Source organism: Salvelinus sp. IW2-2015, linkage group LG32 (genome assembly GCF_002910315.2).
Source record: "Salvelinus sp. IW2-2015 linkage group LG32, ASM291031v2, whole genome shotgun sequence".
In the NCBI taxonomy this organism is placed as follows: domain Eukaryota; kingdom Metazoa; phylum Chordata; class Actinopteri; order Salmoniformes; family Salmonidae; genus Salvelinus; species Salvelinus sp. IW2-2015.
The window spans coordinates 15,295,404-15,318,050 of record NC_036871.1 but is presented as its reverse complement, the minus strand read 5'-3'; the positions used below and the strand labels follow the sequence as shown (position 1 = coordinate 15,318,050).

General features: G+C 44.2%; 1 pseudogene; it reads right to left on the bottom strand.

The window, feature by feature from the left end:
• LOC111956601 (ephrin type-B receptor 1-like) overlaps positions 1 to 22,647 on the bottom strand; it is a 320,496-nt pseudogene that overhangs the window by 91,974 nt on the left and 205,875 nt on the right.

Below are 22,647 nucleotides of genomic sequence, written 5' to 3'. Positions count from 1 at the left end.
CACACTACTATGCACATTCTACCGCCCACACTACTATGCACATTCTACCACCCACACTACTCTGCCCCTGCCTCCCAAACACATAAACACATGCAGACTTTCCTAAAACACACCGGACTTTCTTCACATTTCAGCTCCCAAAACCCCCAAGTAACCCCCAGACACTCACCTCCACCCCACCTGCTTCCCTCTAGCGTTCCAGCCCACGCACTCTCATCCTATCCAGGCCTCAACTTGGTGTGGATAAGCCTCCTCGCTCCTCTCTGGCTGCCTAACGCTCCAGTGCACAGAGCTCTGCTGGGCCGCATTATCAATTACCGGCCCTGGCAGCCCCAGTAGGCACCAATGCTGCTGCTGCCTTCCCTGCATTCTGAGCTTACAGTAGAAAGGGGGTAGCGGAGGGGAGTGTGTGTTCCAGAACAGACTAAAGGTGAGTCCAAAAGAGCTCCCTATTCRCTACATGCACTACTGTTGACCACGGCCCATAGGCTCTGATAGAAAATAGTACATTCTATAGGAAATAGTGTGCCATTTGAGCCGCAGCCTAAGACRCAGACTGTATCTAGCCAGACAGACACAGTTTGGCCAATTATATTAAAACCAGGCAGGCATTTGTGATTCTACATAGTTTCACATCACGTCTCAATGATTGCCTAAAAGTCCCAATTAAATAATAGTGGCACTTCTGCAAGTCATGGATAAAACATTTGCCAAGTCCTCGTTTCTAAAGGCCTGTGTGTGGGTGTGTGTGTGTTTGCGAACACAGATGTGTGTTAGTGCCCTGTATGTAATGAGCCTGTGTTTCTATCAGTACTGCTGCGTCTGTACCTGGCTGGAGGTCAAGGGTCAGGCCCGCTGAAGCCATGCCGTCCCCACCGTTACCAGGGGACACCAGCGCTGACAGTGATTGGTGGCTGTGCCCTGCACTTCTCTCCTCCACCCATCCCTCCACCCTTCCCTCGCTCCTCTGTTCCACTTTTATCTGGCCCAACTGGCTGTCCCCAGCTTTTAATGCAGCACTCGGCTTAGCATTAATCAATGTCAAGCCTCTCAGTTGGCTGCGAGAGAGAGAGAAGAGAGAGAGAGAGAGAGAGAGAGAGAGAGAGAGAGAAGAGAGAGAGAGAAGAGAGAGAAGAGAGAGAGAGAGAGAGAGAGAGAGAGAGAGAGAGAGGAGAGAGGAGAGAGAAGAGAGAGAGAGAGAGAGAGAGAGAGAGAGAGAAGAGACGAGAGAGAGAGAGAAGAGAGGGAGGAGGGAGGGAGGGAGGGAGGAGGGAGGGAGGGGAGGGAGGGAGGGAGGGAGAGAGAGAGAGAGAGAGAGAGAGAGAGAGAGAGAGAGAGAGAGAGAGAGAGAGAGAGAGAGAGAGAGAGAGAGAGAGAGACGAGAGAGAGAGAGAGAGAGAGAGAGAGAAGAGAGAGAGAGAGAGAGAGAGAGAGAGAGAGAGAGAGAGAGAGAGAGAGAGAGAGAGAGAGAGAGAGAGGTTTTTTTTATCTGCAAACTGCTACTCTAACACAAGACCATCACATTACACATCTTACGAGTCTATACCTACACACTATAGCACAGAGCCATTACACATCTTACGAGTCTATACCTACACACTATAGCACAGAGCCATTACACATCTTACGGGTCTATACCTACACACTATAGCACAGAGCCATTACACATCTTACGAGTCTATACCTACACACTATAGCACAGAGCCATTACACATCTTACGAGTCTATACCTACACATTATAGCACAGAGCCATTACACATCTTACGAGTCTATACCTACACACTATAGCACAGAACCATTACACATCTTTTACAAAAGGGAACGAAAGCTCATTCATTTTCACCAAACCCCCAGAACATAACTTGAATAGTTTTGGGTGACCTGTTCCCATTCTCCCTCTGCATCAACTCCCTCATTGTGATTTTCCCGGGATAAGCTTAATACATTTCACATTCCGGAATCCAAATTCCACAGGGCTTTCATCCCTCAATTCCCAGCTGGACGCTTCTGATGTGCTTGACTGATTCCCAGTTTGACGATTGGTCGGAAAAGTCCTGATAATTGGTAAGATGACCAAAGGCCCAAGGCCCATTTCATCACATAGAACAATCTAATTCTSGTTTTTCCTTTAAGACTGAGACAGCACCACAGTCTCACCACAGTCTCACAGTCTCTTGCTCTCCCTCMCTCACTTTCTCTCCCTCCTAGGCATGCTGGTTAACCACTGCCTCCCCATTAGCAATAGCTCAGAGGGGCTGCTCTGTCGTGACTACATGGTAATGGACCCCTCTCACAGATCATAGGGATGTGGCAGTTCTGCTTTGCTCTGTGCTGTTCTGATCTGTTCTGATCTGTTCTGTTCTATTCTGTCCTGTCCCTTTCTGTGTTCTGTTTCTATGAGTTTCTTTCAGGGAACCATTTAGCCATTTTTTTTTTAAATCACTCCGGTGATGCCATTGGTGACACCACTGTTGAAATGTACTGTAGATGTAAACGGGCATTCTTGGTGCCTTTTTGAAAGCGTCAAGTCCTGGAATTTCTAGCTGCCAGTTTCTGGATTCAAGGGACAAGCTACAACATGTATGATAAACTAGCATTAAATGAAGCAGAATGACAACCTGAGCCAGCCCTTAAGAGGATGATGAAATGGTTGGACAACCAGCTCCTCTCTGCCCTCTTATAGTCAGTCAAGTTCTGTGAATTGAGGCAGTGAGAAAAGCAACAACCCATGTAAAAAATAATTAAGAAAGTTGCACACTATCATACTCCAATTATTTATTGACTGACTGACTGACTGAAAGAAAGAATGAATTAATGAATGGATGGATGAAATAACCAATGGACYTACTAATAATAGAACGAAGAAATTAATGAGCAATCTATTCAATACATACAAGGGATAATGCATTTTCATTTTGTATTTTTTTTTACAGTAACCTATGATTGTGTCTTCATCTGTTCCTACTCTAAACCAACCCATGTACACCAACAACACATGGAGACACTCAAGGCATTCAAAGCTTGTAAACACAAAACATAATGAGTAGGGATCCAAACATGCCTCACATCCCTCTGGTTTTAGTCATGTCAAAGGCTCAAATCCCTTTGGTATGTTTTGGTTGTTTGGATTTGGCTCTGACTACTTCTATCTCTTTGTATCTAGAATCCCGCTGAGCCGCAGACTGTTTTCATGAAGTTGGGGTTTCGCCGGTTTCCACATGCCCAAAGAAGGCTGCAAGATGGAATAGATGGAGATGTTTGGATTTTGGGAGTACTTCTAAAAACAGTTGCTGAGAAGTAGAATGGAATGGGAGGAGGAGTGTTTAGATAAGAGGGATTCTCAGGTTGGTGACTGGTTTGGCAGTTGGCACAGAATCTAGAGGTGCGTTCAACAAGGGAAATAGCTTGCGAACTTTGGCTAACATAAGCTAACATATTCATTTTTTGTGTGTTAGCCCGCTACCGTTCACTAACACTAGCTAAAAGTCTGAGAACGTAAGTGTCTGTTTCAGATCTAAACTGCCGCTAAAAATAATCAAGTAGCCATGTAGACATTCTACTATATTRAGGAGGAAGTCATGTTCATTTTGAATATTGTCGCTAAAAAGAGACAGTAACCCTTACAAAAACGAAATGTTTGATGTTTCACCGTAACATTTTGGAATGTTCATTCAAATCGTTCAACTGAAATTCTTACTCTGGCAACATGTTCGCCGCAAACAAAAGCCTTGTTGAACTTGCCTCAGGTTACAGAGTTGTGCAAGTCAGGAGAAAAAGATAGGCCGTGAAAAGCAGCAAAAGAGGGAAGAAAAGTCTCTCTCTGAGAGGTGTCATTCAGCTGTTCATAGGTTAAGTGTCCTGGATGGAGGGATGGAAGGTTGGCGGGAGAGAAGGAGGCTGTTGAGGACATTSTGTTACCTAATTTCCTACATTTTCTGGAGGTTTTTAAACATCGTCTGGTTCTTGACTGTAATGACCCTAGTATGCATTAACCTATCTTAATGGACATTTAACATTTACCACACAACCCTCAGGTCTGCACACGGTGTGCTCCTAAGTGAATTAAAGCATAATGTTCCCCAAAAAGACATCAAATGGGAGATGGCAGCTTTTGACTATACAGAGATCAAAATGACCAAACCAGGGCTGTAGAGAGAGGGTAGTAAATAACCTGAGAAGTGTGTGTGTGTGTGTGTGTCCAGTTTAGTGCAGGCTGTGAATCAGAGTATTGATCAGACTTTCATTCCAGACACACACAGGGACCTAGGACAGTTTAATGACCTCTGCACTGATTCCCACAGGAATCATCTCTGCATCTCACGGACTGTCCTCCTCTCCTCTACCAATCGCTCCCCCTATATCCTTCTTTCGTCTAACTCTCTCTCCGTCTCTCTTCTYCACACCTCGTCTCCAACTCTCTAACACGTTGTACGTTGCCCCGCTCGCTCTCGTCTTCCGCCCTACCGCTCCTCAATTTCTCCGCCGATCTTACAATCTTCCGTATAAAACACAAGTTTCAAGTTCTAATGTCACATGCACAAGTACAGTGAAATGCCATTCTTGCCAACTCAAAACCCAACAATTCCATAATCAATAACAATGCAATACTAGAAKAAAACACATGAGAAATAAGTAGAAATATGAAGAACATAGTAAGTAAGTATACTATATACAGGGTCAGTTCCAATACCATATTAACAGTGTGCAGGGATACTGGAGTGACAGAGGTACAGTAMATATAGTATGTACAGGGGTAAGGTGACTAGGCAACAGGATATAAAATAAACAGAGTAGCAGCACCTTGTATGTGAGTGGGTGAGCGTGTGTSTAGAGTTAGTATAAATGTACAGTAGCAGTAAAAAGTTGGGARACACCTACTCATTCCGGGGTTTTTCTCTATTTTGACTATTTTCTACATTGTAGAATAATAGTGAAGACATCAAAACTTTGAAATAACAGTAACCAAAAAGTGTTAAAGAATTTGAAATATTCAAAGTAGCCACCCTTTGCCTTGATGACAGCTTTGCACACTCTTGGCATTCTCTCCAGGTGGTCACCTGGAATGCATTTCAATTAACAGGTGTGCCTTGTTAAAAGTTCATTTGTGGAATTTCTTTCCTTCTTTAATGCGTTTGAGCCAAACAGTTCTGTTGTGACAAGGTAGGGGTGAAAAACAGAAGATAGCCAAGATCAATTRCATATTATGTCAGGAACAGCTCAAATAAGCAAAGAGAAATGACAGGCCATCATTACTGACATGTAGGTCAGTCAATCTGGAAAATTTCAAGAACTTTGAAAGTTCCTTCAAGTGCAGTCGCAAAAACCATCAAGCGCTATGATGAAACTGTCTCTCATGAGGACCGTCACAGGAATGGAAGACTCAGAGTTACCTCTGCTGCAGAGGATAAGTACATTAGAGTTAACTGCACCTCAGATTGCAGCCCAAATAAATGCTTCACAGAGTTCAAGTAACAGACACATCTCAACATCAACTATTCAGAGGAGACTGCATGAATCAGGCCTTCATGGTCGAATTGCTGCAAAGAAACCACTACTAAAGGACACCAATAAGAAGAAGAGACTTGCTTGGGCCAAGAAACACCAGCAATGGACATTAGACSYGTSGAAATCTGTCCTTTGGTCWGATGAGTCCAAATTTGAGATMTTTGGTTCCAACCGCTGTGTCTTTGTGAGACGCAGAGTAGGTGAACGGATGATCTCTGCATGTGTGGTTCCCACCGTGAAGCATGGAGGAAGAGGTGTGATGGTGTGGGGGTGCTTTGCTGATGACACTGTCTGTGATTTATTTAGCATTCAAGGCACACTTAACAAGCATGGCTACCWCAGCATTCTGCAGCGATACGCCATCCCATCTGGTTTGTGCTTAGTGGGACTATCATTTATTTTTCAACCCGACAGTGACCCAAAACACACTTCCTGGCTGTGTAAGGGCTATTTGACCAAGAAGGAGAGTGATGGAGTGCTGCATCAGATGACCTGMCCACCACAATCACCCGACCTCAAACCAATTGAGATGGTTTGGGATGAGTTGGACCGCAGAGTGAAGGAAAAGCAGCCAACAAGTGCTAAGCATATGTGGGAACTCCTTCAAGAGTTTTGGAAAAGCATTCAAGGTGAAGCTGGTTGAGAGAATGCCGAAAAAGGATGTCTTTACTGTTATTCTACAATGTAGAAAATAGTAAAAATAAAGAAAAACCCATTAATGAGTAGGTGTGTCCAAACTTTTGACTGGTACTGTATGTGCATATTATGTGTGAGTGAGCAGATGGAGTGTGTGTATGAGTATCTAGGGCCCTGTAAGTGTGCATAGAGACAAAAATAGGTCAATGAGGTCAATGAGGATACAAGGTTAACTCAGATAGTACGTGCAGCTATTTTGTTGCTTGGGTATAGAAGCTGTTCAAGAGCCTGTTGGTGCCAAACTTGATGCACTGGTATCGTTTGCCGTGTGGAAGCAGAGAGAATATTCTTTGGCTTGGGTGGTTGGAGTCTTTAACGATTTTCTGGGCCTTCCTACCACACCTCCTGATATACAGTAGATGTCCTGGATGGCAGGGAGCTTGACCCCAGTGATGTACTGGGCTGTCCGCACCACCCTAGGCAGCACCATGCAATCGAGGGTGGTGCTATTGACATACCAGGCAGTGATGCAGCCTGTCAAAATGKTCTCAATGGCACAGCTGTAGAACTTTTTGAGGATTTGAGGGCCCACAAACTTTTTCAACCTCCTGAGGGAGAAGATGTGCTGTTTGGACCATTTTAGGTCTTCAGTGATTTGGACACCAAGGAACTTGAAGCTCTCGACCTGCTCCACTGRGTCCCTGTCGATGTGGATGGGGAAGTGCTCGCGGGTCGAGAGCTTCACGTTCCATGGTGTCCCCCTGTTTCCTGTAGTCCACGATCAGCTCCTTGGTCTTACTGACGTTGAGGGAGAGGTTGTTGTTCTGGCACCACACTGCCAGGTCACTGACCTCCTCCCTGTAAGCTGACTCATCAGTACCGGTAATCAGGCCTACCATAATGTGTCGTCAGCAAACTTGATGATGGTGTTGGAGTCYTGCGTGGCCATYCAGTCGTGGGTGAACAGGGAGTAGAGGAGGGTACTAAGCACACACCCCTGTGGGCCCCTGGGTTGAGGGTCTGTGCGGAGAAGTTGATGTTGCCTACCCTCATCACCTGGGGTTGGCCCGTCAGGAAGTCCAGGATCCAGTTGCAGAGGGAGGWGTCCAGACCCAGTCCAAAGCTTGGTGACGAGGTTGGAGTGGACAATGGTGTTAAATGCTAAGCTGTAGTCAATGAACAGCATTCTCACATAGGTATTCCTCTTATTTAGGTAAATGAGGGCAGTGTGCAGAGCAATTGAGATTGCTTCATCTATGGATCTGTTGGAGCGGTATGCAGATTGAATATGCCTGACAGCATGCTCTGAGAACTCGCCCTGGAATACCGTTGGGCCCCGCGGCCTTGCAGGTGTTGACCTGATTAAAAAGTGAGGTCACCAAATCATCTGGGTCAGTGACGGCCCTCACACCCGGCACGATGTTGTTGTTGTCAAAACGTGCATTAAATGCATTTAAGTTCGTCTGGTAGAGAGGCATTGTTAGGCAGATSACAGTTGGGTCTTCCTTTGTAATGGACTGTATCCCCTGCCACATACGGTGTGTGTCAGAGCCTGTGTAGTATGATTCCACCTTATTCCTATATCGTCCTTTTGCTCGTTTGATGACTCTGCGGATGTCATAGCAGGAATTATTCCTGGCTTCGGCCGTAGCCCCAGGGTTGTCTACGATGGCTCTGMGMGCGGTAGCCCTTTCCTTTAGTTTAGCTCCAACCTTGGTGTTAATCCAGGGTTTTTGATTGGGGAAGCAGCGAACCCTCACCCTGGAGACAACATCGCAGATACATTTTCTAATGAAGCCGGTGACGGAGGTGGTTAACTCGTCAATGTTATCGGCGGAGTCTCAAAACATATTCCAATCAGCGRTGGCAAAGCAGTCCTGTAGCATGATATTTGATAATGAGTTTCTGCTTGTAAACAGAAAGAAAAAATACGGAGTCGTGATCCGATTTACCGAATGGCGGACGAGGGAGATGGCCTTGTATGCTTGCTTGTGGGTAGAATAACAATGGTGTAGGACTTTATTGTCCCTAGTGGCGTTGGAGGCGTGTTGATGGAAGTTGGGCATCACGTGCCTTAGTGACGCGGAATTAAAATCGCCGGCAACCAGAAAAGCAGCCTCTGGATGTAGGTTTTCCTGCTTGTTTATAGCCATGTTTATAGTTCGTTAAGTGCCAGATTGTAATTTTTATTATCCTGACATGGAATGTATACAACAGTCACGATAACAGCTGAAAACTCCATCGGGAGGTAGAAGAGTCTGCATTTGACCATCAGGTATTCCAAGACGGGTGAACAGAGTTGACACTTCCACAGCGCTGGAGTTAGCAGACCAGTTGGAGTTGGTGTAGAGGTAAACCCATCCCTCCTCAATTTCCCGACTCCACTGTCCTGTCCGCCCGCTGAATGGAGAATCCATCGAGTTGGATAGTCATGGGGGGTTTCTTGTCCGAGAGCCATGTTTCAGAAAAGCAAAGAATATTGCAGTTTTGAGAGCCCAATGAGAACTTTGAGAGTCCAATGATAATGTTGAGAGGATTAACAGATTGCCAACACCTTTGTGTCCTTTTTAACTGTTTTTGGCATTCAGTCCAGTTTGCACATGGTAAGAAGAAGAATAACTTTCCCCAGACTCCCACTCTCAGACTGCCTTAACAAAGTTTTCTCCCCAAATTATCCTCAGATCCTTCGATCCATCTCATCAACGAAAGTTCATATCCACATCCATATCCTTATTGCCTGTTATGAAACCCCTCAAGTCAGAAGCAACAGCGCCGCAATTACCTAGCCACAAAGAGTCCCCTAGGGCTGGGCATGGGCAGAGCCAATTACAGCCAGTCACCTTTTTACCCAGAGCCCGGGATCACACAATGCTTCCCAACATCTATCTGACAAGTAGGGCATATTTAGCCATTCAAACATGGGACAGTCAGAAGCCATTAGGCTACCCTAATAATCAGAGCTATTTACCTCCTAATTTCCCTTTACTTCACTGTCAGCCACCACGACTTAAACGACCATGAGCCAGAGAGAGAGAGTGCTCCCTTCTTCACTATCTGATGTTATTTTCTTGGAGGTTGTTGCGATTAAACACAGGAGTTTCGATTCCAGAAACGAGGAATGGGGAGGTTGTATAGTTTGAGAATGTCTAAAATATATATAAAGTGCATTCGGWAAGTATTCAGTACCCTTGACTTTTTCCACATTTTGATACGTTACAGTCTTATTCTAAAAAAATGTTTGTATTTTTTAAATTCTCCCCTCATCAATCTACACACAATACCCTATAATGACAAAGCAAAAGCAGGTTCTCAGACATTTTTGAAAATGTATTAAAAATTAAAATCTGAAATATCACATTTACATACAGTAAGTATTCAGACCCTTTACTCATTACTTTGTTGAAGCACCTTTGACAGCGATTACAGACTTGAGTCTATTTGGGTATGACGCTACAAGCTTGCACACCTGTATTTGGAGAGTTTCTCCCATTCTTCTCTGCAGATCCTCTTTCCCCGGATCTTGACTAGTCTCACAGTCCCTGCCGCTGAAAAACATCCCCACAGCATGATGCTGCCACCACCATGCTTCACCGTAGGGATGGTGCCAGGTTTCCTCCAGARGTGACGCTTGGCATTCAGGCCAAAGAGTTCAATCTTGGTTTCATCAGACCAGAGAATCTTGTTTTTCATGGTCAGAGACCTTTAGGTGCCTTTTACTGAGGAGTGGCTTCCGTCTGGCCACTCTACCATAAAGGCCTGATTTGTGGAGTGCTGCAGAGAAGCATGTCCTTCTGGAAGGTTTTCCCACCTGCACAGAGGAACTCTGGACCTCTGTCAGAGTGACCCCCGGGTTCTTGGTCACCTCTCTGACCAAAGCCCTGCTCCCCCGATTGCTCAGTTTGGCTGGAGTCTTGGTGGTTCCAAACTTCTTCCATTTAAGAATGATAGAGGCCACTGTGTTCTTGGGGACCTTCAATGCTGCAGACATGTTTTGTACCCTTCCCCAGATCTGATCCTCAACATAATCCAGTATCGYAGCTCTACGGACAATTCCTTCAACCTCATGGCTTGGTTTTTGCTCTGACATGCACTGTTAACCGTGGGACCTCATATAATGGGACCTGATATAGAATGGTGTGTGTCTTTCCAAATCATGTCCAATCAATTGAATTTACCAGAGGTGGACTCCAATCAAGTTGTAGAAACATCTCAAGGATGATCAATGACAACAGGATGAACCTGAGCTCAAGTCTCATAGCAAAGGGTCTGAATACTTATGTAAATAGGTATTTCAGTTTTTTATTCGCAAAAATGTCTAAAAAGCTGTTTTCATTTTGTCATTATGGGATATTGTATGTAGATTGATTAGGATTTTTTCTTAGGGCTAGGGGGCAGTATCCTGAATTTCCGCCTGACTGACGTGCCCATAGTAAACTSCCTGTTACTCAGGCCCAGAAGCCAGGATATGCATATAATAGCATTGGATAGAAAACACTCTGAAGTTTCTAAAACTGTTAAAATAATGTCTGAGACTATAACAGAATTGATATGGAAGGCGAAAACCCGAAGAAAATCCAGACCAGTATTTAGTTTTTTCAGCTCCCAGGSTCTTATTATGGAAACCTATTGGAAACCCATATGTCCGTCACCCAAATTGAAATTCCCATGGCTTCCACTAGATGGCAACAGTGTTTATTCATTGWTTGAGGCTTCTTTTTTGAAAAACGAACAAGTATTTTGAGTTTTTGTTGGGAGAGCACCTGGACCAAATCAGTCTTTCGGCGTGCAAGGGAGAAGGCGCGCGCATATGAATTTTCCTTACCTATTGAACATAGTACTTTCCATGTGAAATATTATAGTTTATTTACATTTTAGACTACCTGAGGATTAAATAGAAACGTCGATTGACTTGTTTGGACGAAGTTTACTAGTAGCTTTTTGGACTCCTTTGTCTGCATGTTGAACGAGTGGATTACTGAAATCAATGGCGCCAACTAAACTGACTTTTTGGGATATAAAGAAGGATTTTATTGAACAAAACAACCATTCATGTTGTAGCTGGGACCCCTGGGATTGCAAACAGAGGAAGATCTTCAAAGGTAAGTGATTTATTTAATCGCTATTTGTGATTTTGTGAAGCCTGGGCTGGTTGAAAAATATGTTGATGTGGGGTGCTSTCCTCAGATAATCGCATGGTATGCTTTCGCCGTAAAGCCTTTTTGAAATCTGACAACGCAGTTGGATTAACAAGAAGTTAYACTTTTAAATTATATGAGACACTTGRATGTTCATGAATGTTTAATATTACAAATATTTATTTGAATTGCGCGCCCTCCAATTTCACCGGATGTTGTCGGCTTCTATCCCACTAGAGGGAAACCTAGCCCAAAGAGTATTATTAKTCTGTTTTAGACTAAGGCTGTACCGTAACAATATGTGCAAAAAGGCAAGGGGTCTGAATACTTTCCGAATGCACTGTAGCTAAAAAAAAGAGATTCACCTACGCTCAGCAAAATCCACAAACTGGAGGGTTCACAACTTTTACATTTCCATAGCGCCATAGCTCTGCTTTCAACCATGCTGTTACGGTGGAGTAACACGTACCAAAAATACCCAATGTTTATAACACAGAAAATCCCAGAAAAGACGCTGTATACAATCAAAACTGTAACATGGTACACACACACAAAATGACCACTCAAAAACCAAATACACAACAACACTCCATACACAAATACACTCCACATATTTGGCAGACACTCTTGAGGTCTCTTATAACAGCAAACACAGAAAAATGAAACAAGTCTCATTTAAATGTTCCACTTGGTCAATACTTTGTGCTCGAGGTCCCTTGATAAGTGTCACTATGTACATGATGGAACTCCACAGGAGCATGAAGAACACTGTAGGAAAAGGACCGGGCAGACAAAATATCCCAAAGCTGTCATTTCCAGTGGCTGAATTCACATTCCATCACAAGGCCAGAGAAATAGAAGGGAGGGAAGAAGGGATGCAAGAGAAACGACGAATAGGAGAGAGAGAAAAAATTGAAAAATCGCACGGGACTTGGAGAGAGCGAGAGACTCGAGAGCCTTTGAGAGCAAGAGCCTTCCAACATAAGAAAAGGAGAGAAAGAGGGTGAAGGAGAGAGATGAGGAGGCTGCCGTCCAACTCTCTGGCTTGGTTCATGCTGCCCTAATCGTGGGCTAATGTCTTGGACAGAAYAGTTGTCTGCTTGGTCATTATGTAGTACTAAACACCCAAACCCGTCTTGTCTCACTGCCTGTTCTGTAACAGCTACGGCACTGCTGCCAAGACAGCAAACAGCAGAGAAACTGGCATGGGCCAGTATTCACCAAGAATCACAGATAATAAGATCAGTTTRGTCTTTTAAATCAAAACGAATAAGAGGAGGGACTTGATTCTTGATCACGCTTCTACTCTCTGTGATACTTTGTYAATACTGGCCCTGTTCTGCCTTATTAAAACAACTTCCAGCTATTTCGCCCAGGATTGTATTTGGTCGTTTTTTTTTCAGGGATGTGTTCAATACAGCATGAATGTTTTAGGCTGTGGCTTTATAGACTGTTCTCAGTCAGTCGTGAAGGGAGAGGCCGAGTCAAGTCGAGTTATTCGAAAAGAAGACCGGAAAGATAACCAGCAAAGATATCTGATAAGCCACAACACTGGCTCAACGCTGTCTCAACGCTGTCTCAACCTTCAAGATATCAAGTAGAAAGGACGTTATATAAAAATCGTATTTGCTGTTTGTCGTAGATAGATTCATTTACTTTAGGCTTTTTACTGAAGCTTAAGAAGCAAACAATTCTGTAATGTTGTCTTGGAGCAAAATGCAAACCAGCATTTTCCCAAAAAATTAAAGTTTCAAAGGGTTTGATGTGTAAATAAAACTGGGGAACTACAAAGGGTGCAGAAATAGGGCAAAGGGAGGGATGTGCTGGTCTCACCACAGATCCTAACATGCCATGTCTTGGGTTGGGGTTTTGAACTTCACCATGTTTTCAAAGGGAAAAATCCCCCAATCCCTCAACACACTCAATTATATAGCAGGCCTCTGCTTTCATACGAGAAAATAGGGCGATAATACGATAGAAGAGAGACAGTTTCAATATGTCACTTTGTGAGTTCTCGTACAGCTGGAGTCAGCTGCCACCCCCTCACGTATTCACGGTTTAGCACAATGACCTCTCTCCAGCTKACATTGTGAAAGGAGAAGCAACAGGCCAGGAGTCAGAAATGCAGACATTATGTTGTGTTTCCCAGTGCTGAGCAACGTGGGATGAATTATGATATCAACAATCAATGAAACGCTATACAAAATTGTTTCTTTGTACCGTACACTAGAAAGGAGACACAGGTACAGTAAACTATGCCAACAATGTACATGAACACAGATGACGATAACAATGATGATGCCGACCATCTCCTCTCAGTGAGACTACACATCACACACAGAGAAACCCCCCCTCCCACACACACACTATTCTCTTACCAGCCTGGTTGGTGGTGATGTCTATAGACACGTGCTGGGCAGGGTAGGGGCTCTTATTGGTCACCCCGTTGACGGCCTGTATCTCGAAGCTGTAGAGCGTGTGGGCCCACAGGTTACTGATGAACACTCTGGTTTCCGTCAGGCCCAGCTGCCGCGGAACAAACTCCACGTTGTCGTCACAGTGTGAACAGGTACGGCGGTCCGCCCGGCACTTCTTACAAACAATGTTGTAGACCACGTCCTCACGACCGCCTGTCTCCCTAGGCGAGTGCCACTCCAGGATCACTGAGGTCTCGTTCACGACGGATATCACGTTCCGCGGGCCCGAGGGAACGCCTACAAACAGACACAGAGAGGAACCTTTATTTAACCAGGTTTTCCCATTGACATCTCAGTTAATCTCTTGCCAAKAGGCCTTGAGATTGACAAACACAATGAGAAGGATTGCATTCTATTCAACCATTATTTGTGAATTTGTTAGATTACTTGTTAGATATTACTGCACTGTCGGAACTAGAAGCACAAGCATTTCGCTACACTCACATTAACATCTGCTAACCATGTGTATGTGACCAATACCATTTGATTTGATTTGATTATTTAACCAGGAGATCCCATTGAGATCTCAAAGAATCAAAATTTCCAAAGAGAGACCTGGCTAAGAACGTAGTTTTAATGTAAACCATAGTAAGCTAACACAAATCCTGGACCCCTCATAGGATAGGCAAGGTAATACCCTTTTCACACTACTAAGCCACACAGAACCGACCCAAGCTGAGCTGCACTTGGTTGGCCTGGTAACACATCCACCATCATTTCTGGAACCATGCTGGAAAGGGCAATATGAATGGAAAACATCACACCCAGCACAGTACAGGTCAGCCTTATAGTGGGAATTAGGCACACTTGTTTTTCYACATTATTGCGTCTGTCTTGCCAAGGAGAGGGAAACGGGTCATACTTCATATCCATCTAAAGGACAGGAAAGGCTTAGATAAACTGGGATTAGTGGAATGTTTTTATGAGTCCGGCTCTGTTGATGGAAGAGTTTACACCACTTAAAGAATGTTTCTGGACATGCCAATGATGAGAGAGCAGCTACTCTATATGCTAATTATAGTCCATCACTACAGCGAATGAGCTATAGCCAAAGGAGAGGGAGGCGTACAGGACTGTAGCTACCAGCTATCCTGTACTAATCCGCAAGCTCGCAGTTAGACTAGGGGTTGAGGTCTTTTATAAATCAAGGTGAATCCAGGACTATCTAGTCTTTTCACATARGGTATTAATCTTTTCACGGGTGAGTTCCAAATATKTCTATCGGTCGCCCCAGCGTGAGTTTTTTCATGCACTCACTGTTCCAAAATGTGATCGTTAAGCAACTCAAGCAACAGGACAGTTAATCCGCGCTGACCTCAAACCAAGGCATGCTGCCTGCTAATTATCTATAGGCTATGTTCAATGTGTCAATTTAAAATTATTTTCTAACAAGTTTTATTTTCTAACAACTGTTGGAATTGAGGTGTGTTCCACCTCCTTAACAATTCCTATAAGAAGTAGACCATTTCACTGTTGAGGACAAATTCTTTTTGAGTCTTTACTGAGCCAGACAAACTTCTCTCTTCAGCGAGAGCCCACGCACTTTGCCAGTGTTTCCCCAGATCAAGTATGAAGACATTGCGCATCTCTAGTCAGAACAGAGAAAAAAAAAGAAATTGCACAAACTTTTTCCCCCAGCACATTTTCTGTRTGGCGCCTGCATTGCCTMCATTGTTGTTTTCCTTACAAATTGGAATGAATGGATCATTATGTATTTACTGTTTTATTCACGTTTTCAAGWACTGGTGACAATTCATGCATTCTGATTCTTGCAGAGATTGTAATGGTCACATACGATGTGTGTAAAATACTTTTTTGAAGGTTGTACTGATTATGATGAGCTAATGCTAAGCTTTTTGCCGATTATTTGTCGCTCCATGTTTGTTGACATCATACAATGCATTCTGGTTGCCACGTAAGCGTCTGTCAGACCAAAGATGTTATAACAAGGGATAGTTCACTCGACTGAACTCTGAAAAATACTAGGTCAAATCATGACATCAGTGATCTTCAGCTCGGAAAGGTGGAGCTCTAGAAATAGGCCTGAGTTCCCGAGTTAGAATTCCGAGTTGGATGACCGTTCAAAATGATTTTTCCCAGTCAGAGCTTGTTTTTTCAGAGTTCCCAGTTGTCTTGAACGCACTGAAGTCTGAGATTTCCCAGTACCCTGTTGTTTTGAACGCGYCATCAGATTGTAACTCCTTTCCAAGGGTTTTATTTTTATTCAGTTTATAAACTTCTCCTGTGTTTGCCCCCCATTTATTAAGAAATCCCCCATTATAGTAATATTTCCTGCATCAAATCCCCCCACGATACCTTCCCCCATTTCTACCCCCCATGGACTTGAAAACCCCCCACAAATGAAAGGAACCTCCCCACAAACCCCCCTAAAATGGTTTCATCCCTGTTTAGCTTTGGTGTGATGATCTGTGAGGTGATGCTATTTCATTTGCTTTGTGATTTGTCAAAAATGGTAAATGACTTGTCAAGCCATGTGTTCCGATTCTTGTATACACTGTAACAAGTACATCAAAGATTTGTAATATGCTGAAAAGTGGCTAAACTAAGTCCATATTTTTCAGGCAATGGGCACAGCCATCTTTYACTTTGACTTTGTTTATTTACGTCTTATAGTGAATGACATTCTGGGATTAGGAAGTTTTCGCCAAGTCAAACATAAAGAAACATGGCTGCCATCATAAATAATTTTGCTGCTGTTAGCTTAGCTGACACGCATTTCTTTTCTAAACAACATTACATTAGTCTCTTGTGGTCACCAGAGATGTGGTACATTGTAAACTAGTCTAGCTGTTAGGTTGCTAACTTATGTTTCGTTTTTTTGTCAGCACAAAAACTGTTATTTAGACTGGTTTATGGAATGAGTTTATCCGTGTTATGTTTGGATGATACAGTTCGCATTTATCTTTTACAATAAAAGGTGAAATTGAGGAACATAAGTTTCCCATCAGTACAAAACACTGTTTAGATGCTTTTCAGACAACAATGCTGTCTAGACACGTTTGTTGCATCATACGTTCTGTTCCAATCACATATTTGAGATCGTACGCTGCAGGGACCACTCAACAATGATCACAAATATGTGATCATCCGCGTCAAAGGGTTAAAGTTATTCAATGTGACTTATTAAAGCACATGGGCTACACAAAAAGGTGTGTGAAAACGTATTACCCGAATAGATCTGGGTTAAAAAATAAAGGATACAATTCAAGGAAGCCGTATAACCATAGTATAACGCATCCCTTGAGTTTCCCATTACAGAGAGSTTGAGGGAAGGCAGTTGAAAATAAAGGAGACAAGAGCAATAAGCTGTATTAGCGTATTAGGACACAGCCCTTAGTTTCCCATCATGAAGGGTGAGGGCAGGCATTTCAAAATAAAGGAAACAAGAGAAGGAAGCTGTATTAGTGTATTAGYACACAACCCTTAGTTTCCCTTCGCCGAGGGGTGAGGGCAGGCAGTTGCTTCTGTCAACACAGCCACAATAAATCATTGTTCCTGCAAAGCCACGTGGGATAGCACTGGGGCGCTTGGACAAAGCAGCGGAACACACAGAGGTGACGGAATGGCAGTGTTTCCGCGGCGACCTCGGCTTTGCGCCACGGTGACGACTAAGGGGTCAGTGACAGGGAGGACGTGACCTCCACAGTGTGGTTATTATGGTCTGCCACAAAGAGGACAGAAAGAGGATGGAATCCATCACCTCTAGATAGCCCACAGTTTTACCCAAAGCCACTTACAGGTAACATATATGTTTTTCGAATTGATTTTGTATTTTTGAATTAACCTTTATTTAACTAGGCAAGTCAGTCATAATTAGGATGTTTCCCCATGCAAAAAAACAGACCAACAAGCACCATATTCATTGGCGCTACCGGGTGTGCCTACGAGAGCGAGAGAGAGATGATTTGTTAATGTTTATTTCACTTTTGTATATTATCTACTTCACTTGCTTTGGCAATGTTACCATATGTTTCCCGTGCCAATAAAGCCCCTTGAATTGAATTGAATTGAGAGATATAGAACGAGGCAGGAGCCTAAGAGAATGAGAGAGATGTGCTAGATAGTGAGATGAGAAAGAGTGAACGAGAGGAGAGAGTGTGTGTGTTTGCAGAAATAGGGCAGAGACGGAGAGAACAGCTGCACTTACAATATGTCCCATGGGTATCACACACACACAGAGGGCATACACTATACATGTATATACATATAGTCCATATAATCACCATGACACACCTACTGCTGTGAGAACTGATATAAATGACCCYGCCTATGTGTTGTATGACAGTCAGACTACATAATACACGGCTTCTCATGGAACAAATACATATGACATGTAATCACACTATCTGTTTGCATGTACATTATTCACATGCTTGTGTGCGGTCTGTTTTCATGTATGTATACAACAAAACAAAATGGCTGTGAGAGGAGAGGTGTGAATTTGGCTCGGTGCATCTCGTCTCTGGGCCCCTGTTGGTAGCTGTATAGATTTCCCTATGCAGTGACGGATGGAGAAATCCYATGTGACTGCCACTTAACCGGTGATTTGCAGGCTATTATGGCTGCCCTTGGCTGTTTTAATTTGCCATGGGATTTAATTTGTCGAGTTCATTACTTACCGAGCTCCTACCCTGGCATTCATTTAGCCGCACTAGTCAGCCTTGATTGTTGCTTACATCTCACACGCCACAATTAGGAAGACTGCGCGATCATCAAGCGTTTTGTTTACTCCTAGTGACGTGTTAGAATGATTGGAGTGTTTYTGACAGTTTGTGTGGGGTTGGGTGGGTTGGGTTAGGGTGTGTTTGTGTGTGTGTCTATGCATGCATGAGTGTGTGTGTATGTATGTACACGTGCATGCCCAATAGTGTTACTGTCAAACTCATCCCCACCATTTAAACTAACTGATGAGGCATAGAGAATCCCATGTAACAGGTGGATAGAGAGTAATGTCTACAGTCCACATATTGTTGGAGGACCAGAAAGGCCACGACCCCTGTTTGCCCCCTGGGCTGCCTGCTGATGTCAAGAGCACTTCAGCGCCCCAAATATAAACAGCCCACCACATTGTTTACTCAGCCTGGCCCTCTAAGCCAATCGCAGTGCTTTGCTGGGCCTCCTTCACGCTGTTTGTCTTTTCAATGGGAAACAGCTCCTCAGGGACTCACTACAACTCCCTGTGTGGAGATCTGGAGCACAGACTGACTAAGGAATTGGGGGAAGAGAAAAAGAAAGGCGGGTTGGTGCTGGCTGCTTTGTTTCAGAGGGAGAACTAAACGGAATGGCTCACACGCACATACATACATACATACATACTTAATTCTCCAATTGAATTCTTCTACAGCATATGTCGCTCACAAGTACTACACACCACCCATCAATTTGGTCATGTCAGGAACATCTGCACTTGAGAAACCCATCATGTCACTCACGTCACATCAATGCTCAGCCATAGTCATTGCCTGTCTCGCAAGACGCATGGGGCTCGCAGCAATAACATGAACGAATGTGTTGCGCAAATTGTTTCCCTCAGTCAGCTGAATGCATCGCTTAGTTCATAGAAACGTGGTCTCCGTGGGTAACCGTCGACATCCGCTATTAGCGCTTGCGACAAACGGAGCGGTAACAGCGGTTTCTAGCGTACCTTTGAGAAAGAAAAGAAAAACATCCAACAGATTTGACTCTAGCTTTTGAACAGTTGGAGCTATTAGCGACTCCGACCACATTCCTGGTATGGCGGTGTGCCCAGCGAAGTTGTTTCAACAAAAGTGTCTCCCTCAGAAATATTACTGACTCCCACCGCACTAGATAGAACAGGAGAAGTCTAACACACAGGGGAGCTGGTCTGCTTGATCTACAAAAGCTCAAATATCAGTGCCTAACAAGGAGCACAGGATGTGAAAGAGATCGCTAGAGAAGACTGAATGTTCGTTTGAGTTGAGGTCTAAAGCACAGCACCATCTCTCTCTCGGCAGGCAGCAGTGCAGGCGGAGGGATTAGCCCAGGCCAGGCAATTACACTGGCTTATCTCTGTTGACTAGTGCATTACTGGGAGAACCAGCAGCTTGCTTACTCTACCACTGCAGAAGGAGAGGAGGAGAGAAGGAGGAAGAGGAGGGACGGTGAGAAAAAGGAAAGGAGGGATGGAGAAGATGAGAGCGGGAGAGAATGACAATTGGAGGAAAGGAGAGAAAGGAGGAAAAAGAGCAAGGAGAAATGGGAGGAGAAGGAGCAAGATAGGAGAGAAGATGGACAAAAATATAACATGACAAGTCGAAACATGAGAAAAGGCATGAGGGAGAGAAATTAGGAGGCTATATGGTGAAAAGGAGAGAAAGATTGAAAAGGAGATAAGAATTGCCTGAGAAAACATCTCTCTCAGCCTGTCCTTAGAGTGCAGAATGTTAGGAGGTTTATGGATTTGTGGCCTGAGGTCCAGACAGAGATCAAGGAAGCATCTGGAAGCTTGGCCTCAGTTATGAGTTGAGGTTCTCTTTCCATGAACTCAACCATGCTACTTAATTTCTCGATTTCCCTTCCTCTTCACACAGTGGAGCCACAGCACAGTTCTCCCTTACTCCCCTCCATCCCTGTATCTCACTTATCAGCAAGAGTTCCACTGGCCCACTCCCACKGACTCCCATCAATTAACGGCCTGTCAGTCTGCCTCTCTCCCCCACACAGAGAGAGACCTGTGGGTCCAGGAACTGGGGGAAGGCTGGGGAAAGCCTGGGGGTGGTGGAGAGAGGGGAGCACCGTGCAGAGCGACCTCTTTCCAAAGGCCTCCAACGGTGGGTAGCATAGCCGAGGGGAATGGGCCTCGTGCTGGGAGACAGAGGGTTTGACGGCCTCCCTAGTGGAAGAGGAAATGGGAGATGGAGGTTGTTTGAAGTGGAGCCTCGGCTTGGTGAGTCCCGCGGGGAGTGAGGGGATGGTGAGGGCTCATTGCTACTTCATTTCTCCATTTCCCTCCCTCTTCACACAGTGAACCCACAGCACACTTCTCCCCTACTCCCCTCCATCTCTATAGGTGTTWKTCAATATGCATACTACCGTGCTCCACACACTCATGCTCTAAGTTCCTTCTTTGATGACGTTCTCTTGAGTACGTTGTTTTGAGGACCAGAGGTTGGAGAACACATACATTAGCGCACTCCTGTGCTACTGCATTACCTTTGACCAATAGAAACCAAAAAAATATATATTACATAAAGCAAACGCAACCTTGTGACTTCATAATTATCAGCTAGCTATATGTGAATCGCATTAATCTAGCTAGCCAGATAGTTTTAGATGTGAAAAACAACCTAAAACAAATGTTGTTATGAAAGGTAGATGGCCAACGTTAGCAACCAATTCTTCGTGGGTGCCTAGCTAGCTACCAATTCTTCGTGGGTGCCTAGCTAGCTACCAATTCTTTGTCAGTTAGCCTGTGGTCTATGCACACTACAGTGGATATTCTAGGTAGGTTTATGCACACTACAGTGGATATTCTAGGCAGGTCTATGCACACTACAGTGGATATTCTAGGCAGGTCTATGCACACTACAGTGGATATTCTAGGTAGGTCTATGCACACTACAGTGGATATTCTACGGCAAGTCATGCACACAAGTGAATTCTAAGACAGGTAAACACAGTATGTATTTATTAACGTACCAAGATAAAATATTGTAGTCAGGCAACATATGAGATGTTGAGCGATTTGGAAAGCCATAGTCAGTCAAAAAATWATATAATAATATTCGTAGGAAAGGTTATCATCTTTAGCTCACAATCTGTGGATAATATACYATTAGATAGATAAAAAATTATGTAAAACATCACAGCACAATTGAAAAACATATGGCACATGGAAACCAAATGAGGGTGGTCTATGATGATAGGTGGGATGGGCTGAGAGTGGCTGAGGGTTGGGAATTAAAATGAGCTTATGTTTGGTAATGTATTATTGTTATGTGACTGCTTTATATAAAAGTACAATGTATGTAAAATGTGTACGCAAAACGTGTATGTATATATGTAAGTTTTATGTAGCAGAAAAGCTGTAAAAAACTACAAATATATTCAGGACGGGTAGATGGGTTAATACAAAAATAAACATTTTTATATGAGATGTGAGTGGGAACCTTTTCATTCCGAAGTCAGAGTTCATTTTCTCTTGCTTTTGCTCAATCCAGCAGCCATTATTTTCAAGAAATCATTTTCCATGGTTGCGTCATATTACATCAACAATCCTGGGAATATTTTAGTTGAACCTTGCGTCGATGCATGCTTTGAAATTGTGTACAAACGAAGTACTCATCTGAGAACTGTCCTCTGTGCTCCATTTCGAAAACGTTAATTTGGACTCATACTCTGATCGTTTCGTGCTCCAATTTGCATGCTCAGAGTGCGCTAGCATGCATATTGAGAAACACCCTGTATCTCATTTCTCCCCAACTAATGAATCAACAACAGTGGGCCCACTCCCATCAACTCCCACCAATTAATGGCCAGGCCTGTCAGTCTCCTTCTCTCCCCCACACAGAGAGAGGCCTGTGGGCCCAGCAGGCAGGCAGGCAGGCTGCCCTGGACCAGCCAGCGGTGAGGGAACTGGGGAAAGTCTGGGGGAAGCCTGAGGGTTGGTGAGGGAGAGGGGAGTGCCATGCTGGGCGAGCCCGTCCCAATGGCCTACGCTGGCAGGTAGCAGAGCCGAGAGGAGTGGGCCCCGTGCTGGGAGACAGAGGGTTTGGTGGTCCCCCTAGATGGACGTTGTTTGAAGTGGAGCCTCCTTGGCCGGTGGGTCCCACGGGGGGTTAGGGGTGGTGAGAGGGGGATCGTTTTGGTCAATCCATCACCTGCTAATCAGAAGGAGAGATCTGGAGCATAG